Below are 11,691 nucleotides of genomic sequence, written 5' to 3'. Positions count from 1 at the left end.
TTCATGTCTTTGAAGCAATAGTTCATGAAAACTTCTAGCTTGTTTAACTCTTGCATTATCATCTCTTATATCAATATAGACATTTGCTTTGAGTGATTTGATCTCAGTTCATATGCTTTACATCATTATTGGATCAAGATCATGTTGGTAGCATGTCACTTCAGAAATTATCCTTGTTATCGTTTACCTACTCGGGACGAGTAGGAACTAAGTTTGGGGATGCTGATACGTCTCCGACGTATCGATAATTTCTTATGTTCCATGCTTGTTTTATGACAATACCTACATGTTTTGTTCACACTTTATATCGTTTTTATGCATTTTCCAGAACTAACCTATTGACGAGATGCCGAAGTGCCAGTTCCTGTTTTCTGCTGTTTTTGGTTTTAGAAATCCTAGTAAGGAAATATTCTCGGAATTGGACGAAATCAACGCCCAGCATCTTAGAATCACACGAAGCTTCCAGAACACCCGAGAGCCACGATACGGAAAAGCCACGGTACGAGAAACCTTCCAGAGCCGCCGCCATCGCGAAGCCAAGATCTGGGGGACAGGAGTCTCTGTTCCGGCACGCCGCCGGGACGGGGAAGTGCCCCCAGAAGGCTTCTCCATCGACACCACTGCCATCTCCACCGCCATCTTCATCAACGCTGCTGTCTCCCATGAGGAGGGAGTAGTTCTCCATCGAGGCTAAGGGCTGTACCGGTAGCTATGTTGTTCATCTCTCTCCTATGTACTTCAATACAATAATCTCGTGAGCTGCCTTACATGATTGAGATTCATATGATGATGCTTGTAATCTAGATGTCATTATGCTAGTCAAGTGAATTTTACTTATGTGATCTCCGGAGACTCCTTGTCCCACGTGTGTAAAGGTGACAGTGTGTGCACCGTGTGGGTCTCTTAGGCTATATTTCACAGAATACTTATTCACTGTTATGAATAGCATAGTGAAGTGCTTATTTATATCCCTTTATGATTGCAATGTGTTTTGTATCACTATTTATCTATGTGCTACTCTAGTGATGTTATTAAAGTACTCTATTCCTCCTGCACGGTGTAATGGTGACAGTGTGTGCATCGTGTAGTACTTGGCGTAGGTTATGATTGTGATCTCTTGTAGATTATGAAGTTAACTATTGCTATGATAGTATTGATGTGATCTATTCCTCCTTTCGTAGCGTGAATGTGACAGTGTGCATGCTATGTTAGTACTTGGTTTAGTTGTGTTGATCTATCGTGCACTCTAAGGTTATTTAAATATGAACATCGAATATTGTGGAGCTTGTTAACTCCAGCATTGAGGGTTCGTGTAATCCTACACAGTTAGTTGTGTTCATCATCCAACAAGAGAGTGTAGAGTCTAGCATCTATCTATTTATTCTGTTATGTGATCAATGTTGAGAGTGTCCACTAGTGAAAGTATGATCCCTAGGCCTTGTTTCCAAATACTGCTATCGCTGCTTGTTTACTGTTTTCCTGCATCTGTACTGCCCGGAATATTACCACCATCAACCACACGCCAGTCCTGGGCAGCAAAGCACTTTTCTGGCGCCGTTACTACTGCTCATACTTATTCATACCACCTGTATTTCACTATCTCTTCGCCAAACTAGTGCACCTATTAGGTGTGTTGGGGACACAGAGACTTCTTGCTTTGTGGTTGCAGGGTTGCATGAGAGGGATATCTTTGACCTCTTCCTCCCTGAGTTCGATAAACCTTGGGTGATCCACTTAAGGGAAACTTGCTGCTGTTCTACAAACCTCTGCTCTTGGAGGCCCAACACTGTCTACAAGAATAGAAGCACCCGTAGACATCACCATGCTGCCCAGATCGCATCTCGCGATCTAGGCAGTATCAGTTTATTCGTTGTTTTGTATTGCTTGTGCTGAAGCCTTTTTGATGGCGAGTAATACTGTTATCATGGATGTTTTGGGGCTAATATTGCTACTTTTCTGATATGTATGCTTAGTTATGCTGCCCCTAGATATCTAGCTGCCTTTGCACCTATCTTAGGTGTAAGGGCAGCATCTTGCTTAGTCTTTATTCTGTAGATTCGATCTGTTATGGTTGTTCCTTGTTCTCCAAGGATTAGTTTGATATCCGCATGGTTAGGCCTTGCAAACGGGTTGAATGATCCAGTAGTGCATAAGGTATGGTTTGCCGATCCAAGTTGAGTTGTTCCGGGAATCGACTTTGTGTTGGTTTTTAGGCCTCTTTTAGGACTAGTTTTGTGTTATCTTTCGTATCTGCCAGGCTCAACTACGTGTAGGATGTTCCAGTTATGCGGTGAAAACCCTAGACTATCGTAGATTGATTTAACTTAGTATTGATCAAGCAGGACCCCCATGTTATTCATAGATCCAATACGAATCATGGGTCGATCGGCTCCTTGAGCCGATTCGCAGGGTAACCTGAGAGCCGGTTGAGGCTCAGATTTAATGTTTACGTGTTTGCCATACAGGAAACCAATTGAAGCAATCCATCACCTTCCTGACCAGGTATAGGTCAGGTGGCACGCCCTCGCAACAGCCAGGACGTGTGCCGGAGTTTTGCGGGCCGTTGCCCGAGGGACCAGGGCCCACCAGCAGTTCTGGGAGCCTCCCGACTCTTCGTGTTGCTCGTCGCTGCTCGCCGGTGGGTTTTGGCAGGCAACACATTCTGGCACGCCCAGTGGGACATTCTACAGCAACCGCATCAACATCTACAGCAACTGCGTCAACATCTGCAGCTGAGATGGCGGAAGCACCAATCACGTACGAAGAGCTGCCTGAGGAGCACAAGAAGAAGTATGATGAGCTTAAAGCTCTCTTCGAAGCCGATCTCATCGGCTCTTTCGGGAGGACCCGTAAACGTGGCATTAGGTGGAAAGGGTTCTCACCCGAAGGCGCTCTCAATGAAGTAGACCTGTCTATCCCTTCAGAGGAACGCACCAGAGCTCCGCGCCAGGAAGTTAATTACATGGTGGCTCATTCGCTACACCGTCATTCTGAGAGCCTGGTGAACGCTTTCGAGCGCATTGCGGTTCGTGTGGTTCAGGAAATCATGAAGCATCAGTATTCTCCGTCAGGGCCTGCCCTAGGGACTCACCATGGAGAACTACCGTTCCAGATCAGGCCGCAGCTGCCATTCGCGCTTGCAGCTCCAGAGCCACCGGGTTCACCAGCATACGTCGTCTACAAGATTGGAGGCGATCCTGGCGACTACCAATTCCTGCATGAGCCGCCTAAAGAAATCCCACATGGATACGTGTGCACATACGTGCCGGACTGCAATAACTTGGCGCGCACGAACCAGATTGCAGCCGGAGGGATTTCTGGAGCGGACGCCGATAAACAGGCGTGGCTAGCTAAATATGCCACTGGAACAAGTCATGAGAGCTCAGCCCCTGCAGCTCAAACTGTGGAACAAATCAGTACAATCTTGAGAGACCAGTTCGGCATCGTGCCAAAGAGGAGAACAATCGGCTATTCCAAGCCGTACCCCAACGAATATGATCTGATTCCGCTGCCGCCCAAGTATCGGCTCCCTGAGTTCTCAAAGTTCAATGGATCAGAAGGGTCTAGCTCAATTGAGCATGTGAGTCGGTATTTGGCACAGTTGGGCATGATTTCAGCATCAGACCCGTTGCGTGTGAGGTTTTTTGCACAATCTCTCACAGGACCAGCTTTTGGGTGGTACACCTCGTTGCCACCAGATTCAGTCCTGAGGTGGAAGCAACTGGAAGAGCAGTTTCACATGCAATATCACTCAGAAGCTAACGAGGCTAGCATTGCCGATCTGGCGCAGGTGCGGCAGAAGCGGGGCGAAACGGTGTCGGAATACATTCAGCGTTTCAGGACTGTCAAGAACCGATGCTATTCGGCTCGTTTGACTCAGAAAGAAGCGGTCGATCTTGCAGTGTTGGGCCTCGCGGCGCCGATCAAGGATCTGGCTTTCCAAGTGGAATACAATTCACTGGCGCACATGGCTCAGAAATTAACATTGTATGAGCAGCGCCACCCAGAATTGTACCAAGACAAGTTCAAACGCCCGATAGGCCTGGTCGAGACAGAAGAAGTTGGAGACTCTGCAGAAGACCAGGAAGTAGCCGTGGCTGAATGGGCTCGGGGGGCAGATCCCGTGTCCTGCAAATGGGTGAAACAACAAGGGCCTGCAAAACGGTTTGACTTCGATGTAAGCAAAGCTGAGCAGATATTCGATTTGTTGCTTAAGGAAAAACAGCTGAAGTTACCCGAAGGCCATAAAATCCCTACGGTGCAAGAAATGAACGGGAGACCATACTGCAAGTGGCATCACTCGTTCACCCATGTCACCAATGACTGCAAAGAGTTGCGTCGGCAGATCCAAATGGCGATAGAACAAGGCCATTTGATCTTTGGTCAGTTTGCCATGAAAGTGGACACGCAACCGTTTCCTGGCGTCAACATGGTGGAATACAATCACTCCGCGAGGCGTCAGCTAGATTTCTCATTCGGTGTTAACATGGCAGGGCCTGTATACCACCATGGCAGGGATAAAGAAGAAACCGGTCACTCCCGTGGCAAGGAAAAAGAAGATGCAGGCCCACGCGACCGGCCCCGATATGATGATAGGCGGTACATCACCGAGGAACAAGTGAGAAATGTGCGGTATCAATGACCACTCTCCGCGCATCTCCTTAACAAATATGAGCGTCAGTATGATCGACGCTGGCGGCACGACATAGACGATGAAAGATATCGTCGGTCTGATGTAGACAATGGAAAATACCGTCGGTACGATAGAAACGACGACAGATATGAGCGCCGCGCTAAAGGGAAGTCAATCCTTTCTTTAAGCACTACTGGGATTCAGGAATGAGCCGATTGCCTACAATCGACAACTGCCCGGAATGTAGACAGCAGGAGGAGGACGCAGGTGAGGTTTCAGTGTTCAAACATCTAGGGCCTCTCCCATCTCAGAACAGATGAGCTGAGTCATCTCGAGAGGAAGATTTCGAGGAGGCAGAAGATGAAGAAGAGGACAGATACCACCGGCCAAGGTGGTGCCCTGATGGACTCAGTCACTCCCAAAAGTGTAGGGTTCAGCGGCTACGTAGCTTGGAGGAAGCCGAGGCGCAATACCTGCACACGTTGAGGAAAGCGCGGCCCGATCTGGCCGTAAAAATTCAGCAAACTTTGGAGGCGGAGACTCGTCCACAGAAGAAGGAATGGCGCCCCAAACAAGTAAAAGCCGATCCAAAGGCATCGGCTGGCACAAATATGGTGTTCATACTTCCATCAGAGTTTTGTGCTCCAAGAGCCGAAGAAGTGCCGGTAGCACAGTTTGACTGCGGCCCACGACCAGTTATCTTTGAAAAGCCACGAGAAAAGAGCTACAAACATTTGAAGGCCCTGTACCTAAAAGGTTATATCAACGGGCAGCCTGTCAGCAAGATGTTGGTCGACACGGGAGCGGCAGTCAATATCATGCCATACTCCATGCTACGGCGTTTGGGACGCTCTAACGCAGATCTGATCAAAACCAACATCACACTAAGCGACTTCAACGGCCAAGCATCAGAAACGCAAGGCGTTCTGAACGTGGATCTAACCGTGGGCCGAAAAACCATCCCTACATCATTCTTCATCGTCGACAGCAAAAGCACCTACGCCGTCCTGCTAGGGAGGGATTAGATTCACGCCAACTGCTGCATTCCATCCACAATGCACCAATGCCTGATACAGTGGGATGGAGATGAAGTGGAGGTCGTTCATGCAGATGACTCGATCGAGATCTCAATAGCTGGCATGAATATTTGGGACGTGGAAGACCAAGAGCCGATCTCTGGAGTCAGTTTGGACGGCTGTGAGCGCATCGAAGCTACAAAAAACGGGGTGAGGCTGGTCTTATCCACCACTCTGACAGAGTAGCAAGAGCAAAGTCAATTGACGTACGTGGCAAGGCCGATCCCTGCGATCGGCCCCCAAAAATAAAAGGCAATGATCTCACCTCAAGCATGTCACGTAGTCGTAGTAGGGAGACTCCCTCCCATAGTAGAACACAAATAAGTTGTAAACCTTCATTGAGCAATGCAATCAAAAAGGGGGCCGATTCCCGCAATCGGCCCAAATCATCCTCACCATACGTTTTGCCTGTGTTCAGCATCGATCTAGCAGGCGACGGAAAGCTAGGGTATGGGTTTACATCAGCTGATGAGCTAGAAGAGATTGACATTGGTCCTGGGGATAAGCCACGACCAACATTTATCAGCAAAAAGTTAGATCCGCATCTGAGGGGCCTGATGATAGCTTTGTTGAAAGAATACCCGGATTGTTTTGCCTGGTATTACACAGAGATGCCCGGGTTAGACAGGAGCATCATTGAGCATCGGCTCCCTCTCAAGAAAGGATTTCAGCCGTTCCAGCAGCGAGCACGACAGATGAAGGCCGAAATTTTAGAAGAAGTCAAGAAAGAGATCGAGAAAATGTTGAACGCCGGGTTCATCAGGCCATGCAGGTACGCTGAGTGGATTTCTAGTATCGTACCTGTGCAGAAAAAGGATGGCCGATGGCGCGTCGCCATAGATTTTCGGGATCTCAATAGAGCCACTCCAAAGGATGAATATCCCATGCCGGTAGCAGAGACATTGATCAATGCAGCTGCTGGTCATAAGGTTTTAAGTTTCATGGATGGCAATGCCGGCTACAACCAAATTTTTATGGCTCCAGAAGATATACACAAGACTGCATTCAGAGTGCCAGGTTCGGTTGGTTTGTTTGAATATGTAGTCATGACATTTGGACTGAAAAATGCCGGCGCAACATACCAAAGGGCCATGAATTACATCTTTCATGATCTGATCGGCAAGTTGGTGGAGATATACATCGATGACGTGGTAGTCAAGTCTGTTTCACTAGAAGGACACTTGGAGGACTTGCGACGCATCCTGGACCGAACTAGAAAATTCGGGCTAAGAATGAATCCAAAGAAGTGTGCTTTTGGTGTAACGGCCGGTCAATTCTTGGGTTTCTTGGTTCATGAACGCGGAATTGAGATCGGCTTGAAAAGTCAGGAGGCAGTGCGAACAATGCAGCCACCTATCACGAAGAAAGAACTCCAGTCTCACATCGGCAAAATCAACTTCGTCAGAAGGTTCATTTCCAATCTGTCAGGGCGAATCGAGCCGTTCATGGGACTGGTAAAAATTAAATCTGATGAGGAGTTTCGCTGGGGGGCAGAGCAACAGCAAGCGTTTGACGAGATTAAAGAGTATCTAACTAAGCCACCTGTGTTGGTTCTGCCCTAGCAAGACAGACCATTCTATATTTACTTGTCAGTAGCTGACACTTCCATCGCCTCAGTGGTGGTGCAAGTTTATGATGGTCTGGAGAGAGTCGCTTTCTACCTCAGCAGAAGGATGTTGGATGCAGAGATGAGGTACCCTGAGATTGAGAAGTTGTGCCTCTGCCTATTTTTTACCTGCACCAAGCTTTGTCACGTCTTGCTGTCAGCGGAAATTGTCATCATATGCAAATCAGATGTCATCAAACATATGCTGTCGGCTCCTGTGTTGAAAGGTCGACTCGGTAGTGGATGTTTGCATTATCGGAATTTGATCTCCGATATCAGCCTGCGAAAGCCGTCAAGGGACAAGCGTTGGCCGATCTTATTGCTGAACGAATCAACACTGATATAGCAGCACTGTCTATACGTGCATGGGCCATGTTTTTCGATGGATCGGCTTGTGATGATGGTTGCGGCATCGGCATTCTACTCGTGTCGCCCCGGGGGGCAACATATTCCTTCTCCATCAGGCTACCTACCCCTTGCACCAACAACGTCGCTGAGTATGAAGCAATACACAAGGGAATGGAGTTGCTTATAGAAGCCGGGGCAGAAGCAGTGGAACTTTTTGGAGACTCAAAATTGGTGATTTCCCAACTCACGGAGGAATACAAGTGTGAGAGCGAGTCGCTCTTCCCATTATGGATGCAATGCCGTGAGTTGATGGCACAATTTAGGTACATAAACTTCAATTGGATCCCGAGGTCGCAAAATACCGAGGCGAACGATCTCGCACAGATGGCGTTAGGCTACAAGGACGTAGCAGATGGAGCCGATGTTCAGGTACAGTTCTTGGAACCGGATGACTGGAGAGCCGATATCTTCAATTACTTGAAAGATCCGGCTCGGGGGGCACCTAAACGGATAAGGTACAAGGCCATGAAATATGTCCTTATAGGAGATGACATGTTCTACAGGATTTTGGAAGGGTTACTTCTCAAATGTCTGGGACCAGCCGAGTCAAATCGGCTCTTACACGAGGTACACGAAGGCGCCTGTGGAACTCACCAATCGGCTCATAAGATGAAATGGCTGATCAGGCGATCGGGGTTTTATTGGCCCACCATGCTTGAGGATTGTTTTAAGTACTATAAAGGGTGTCAAGCATGTCAGATGTTTGGGAAAATTCAGACGGTATCCGCATCAGCAATGAACCCCATCATCAAGCCTTGGCCATTTCGAGATTGGGGCATGGATATGATCGGCAAAATCAATCCTCCATCAAGCAAAGGTCACGTGTGGATTTTGGCCATTACAGATTACTTCACTAAATGGGTGGAGGCCGTCCCTATGAAGTCAGTGAAATCGAAAGATGTTATCAATTTTGTGAAAGAACATGTCATTCATAGATCCGGGATTCCCCAGACTATCACGACCGATGGAGGTTGGGTCTTCATTTCTAAAGAGTTTAGAAAGTTCTGTGAGGACATGGGAATTAAGTTGATCCGATCGTCTCCATACTATGCTCAAGCAAATGGGCAGGCTGAAGCGTCCAACCAAAGCCTTATCAAGCTGATTAAGAGAAAGTCGACGAGCACCCTAGACGTTGGCACGAAGTATTATCAGAGGCTTTGTGGGCTTATCGCATGTCATGTCATGGAGCAATAAAAACCTCGCCATACCACCTGGTCTATGGACAAGAAGCCGTATTGCCCTGGGAAATTACGGCTGGGTCGAGACGTATTACGTTTCAGAATGATTTAACAGCTGAAGAATACGCAACCCTGATGAGTGATAGCATTGAGGATCTAACGGAACTTAGACTTTGGTCGCTTGAGAAAATTAAAGAGAACAAAGCCAAGGTAGCTCGCGCATATAATAAGAAGGTGAGACCAAAGGAGTTCCACGTTGGTGATCTGGTATGGGAAGCTGTATTGCCATTGGGGACTAAGGATGCAGTGTATGGTAAATGGTCTCCAAATTGGCACGGGCCGTACAGGGTCGACCAAGTTTTAAAGGGTAACGCATACATGCTCGAGGAGCTGAACGGTGTGAAATTCCCAGTGGCTGTCAATGGTCAGCATCTCAAGAAATATTTCCCAAGTATGTGGGATGACGGGCAGTGAAATATGGGGGCCGATGCATGAAATCGGCCAGTAAAAAAAATATAAAAGCAATAGAACACAAAGTACAGCCGATGCACAAGACATCGACTTTAGATTAAAAAGCCGATGCACAGCCATCGACTCTAGAGGTACAAGCTCAATTGAGCAGTTAGCAGATTACATAGATAGGCTCTACTGGAGGAATGCCTCGAAGGCACGGAGGGCGTCAGCACGGACACGATCCACCTCGGCGATCTCGGCCTCGTCATCTTTGTCCTCGCCCGTCACCAGCTGCTTGCCCAGGGCACGTATTTCTGCCAGATCAGTTTTTAGTTGAGCTTTGAGGCCTTCTGCTTCCTCTCGGGAGCGGGCAATAAGAGCTTCCTTGTCGTGAATAAGCTGTTTGGTTGCCCGTACCCTCTCCTCAAGGTCCTCCAATTCCTTTCGCAAGGTCTCGAGTTCGGCGGTGCTGACAGAGGTGTCAGTTTTGGCATCTAAGGCCGCCTTTTTCTCATTGAGCCGCTGACATTTGTCTGCAATATCGGCTTTCAATGGAAGTTGGGCGTGGCGTAAGTCAATTCTCTGACGAGCCAACTTCACCCTTGACCTGTAGGCAGACAGAGTCACAACTGGCCAGAGTTTCACCTGCAACGTTACCGGGAGGTGGGGCTGGATTTCTTCAAGAACGCTCTTCACTTCCTCGAGGTCTTCGACCAACGTCTCGATCGGGGAGGAAAGCAGGGCTTTGAGACGCTGGAATTGATCAAGGATAGTGCTGGGTCGTGGTTCATCGCATGCCGTAGAAGGAGCTGGTTCGATGGATTCAGGATCGAACGACAGCAAGCCCGAGAGGTCACTGATACGCGTACAGCGCGCGTCCGTTGGGAACCCCAAGAGGAAGGTGTGATGCGTACATCGGCAAGTTTTCCCTCAGTAAGAAACCAAGGTTTATCGAACCAGTAGGAGCCAAGAAGCACGTTGAAGGTTGATGGCGGCGAGATGTAGTGCGGCGCAACACCAGGGATTCCGGCGCCAACGTGGAACCTGCACAACACAACCAAAGTACTTTGCCCCAACGAAACAGTGAGGTTGTCAATCTCACCGGCTTGCTGTAACAAAGGATTAGATGTATAGTGTGGATGATGATTGTTTGTAGAAAACAGTAGAACAAGTATTGCAGTAGATTGTATTCGATTAAAAGAATGGACCGGGGTCCACAGTTCACTAGAGGTGTCTCTCCGATAAGATAAATAGCATGTTGGGTGAACAAATTACAGTTGGGCAATTGACAAATAAAGAGGGCATGACCATGCACATACATGATATGATGAGTATTGTGAGATTTAATTGGGCATTACGACAAAGTACATAGACCGTTATCCAGCATGCATCTATGCCTAAAAAGTCCACCTTCAGGTTATCATCCGAACCCCTTCCAGTATTAAGTTGAAAACAACAGACAATTGCATTAAGTATGGTGCGTAATGTAATCAATAACTACATCCTCAGACTTAGCATCGATGTTTTATCCCTAGTGGCAACAGCACATCCACAACCTTAGAACTTTCTGTCACTGTCCCAGATTTAATGGAGGCATGAACCCACTATCGAGCATAAATACTCCCTCTTGGAGTTAAGAGTAAAAATTTGGCCAGAGCCTCTACTAATAACGGAGAGCATGCAAGATCATAAACAACACATAGATAATAGATTGATAATCAACATAGCATAGTATTATCTATCCATCGGATCCCAACAAACACAACATATAGCATTACAGATAGATGATCTTGATCATGTTAGGCAGCTCACAAGACCCGACAATGAAGCACAATTAGGAGAAGACGACCATCTAGCTACTGCTATGGACCCATAGTCCAGGGGTGAACTACTCACTCATCACTCCGGAGGCGACCATGGCGGTGAAGAGTCCTCCGGGAGATGATTCCCCTCTCTGGCAGGGTGCCGGAGGCGATCTCCTGAATCCCCCGAGATGGGATTGGCGGCGGCGGCGTCTCTGGAAGGTTTTCCGTATCGTGGCTCTCGGTACTGGGGGTTTCGCGACGAAGGCTTTAAGTAGGCGGAGGAGATAGGTCAGGGGGCCTGACAGGGGGCCCACACACTAGGCCGGCGCGGCCAAGGGCCAGGCCGCGCCGCCCTAGCGTCTGGCCACCTCGTGGCCCCACTTCGTGACTCCTTCGGTCTTCTGGAAGCTTAGTGTGAAAATAGGCCCCTGGGCGTTGATTTCGTCCAATTCCGAGAATATTTCCTTACTAGGATTTCTGAAACCAAAAACAGCAGAAAACAACAACTGGCTCTTCGGCATCTCGTTAATAG

The sequence above is a fragment of the Lolium perenne genome, chromosome 1 (assembly GCF_019359855.2).
Source record: "Lolium perenne isolate Kyuss_39 chromosome 1, Kyuss_2.0, whole genome shotgun sequence".
Classification (NCBI taxonomy): Eukaryota; Viridiplantae; Streptophyta; class Magnoliopsida; order Poales; family Poaceae; genus Lolium; species Lolium perenne.
Note: the sequence above shows the minus strand (reverse complement) of the source record.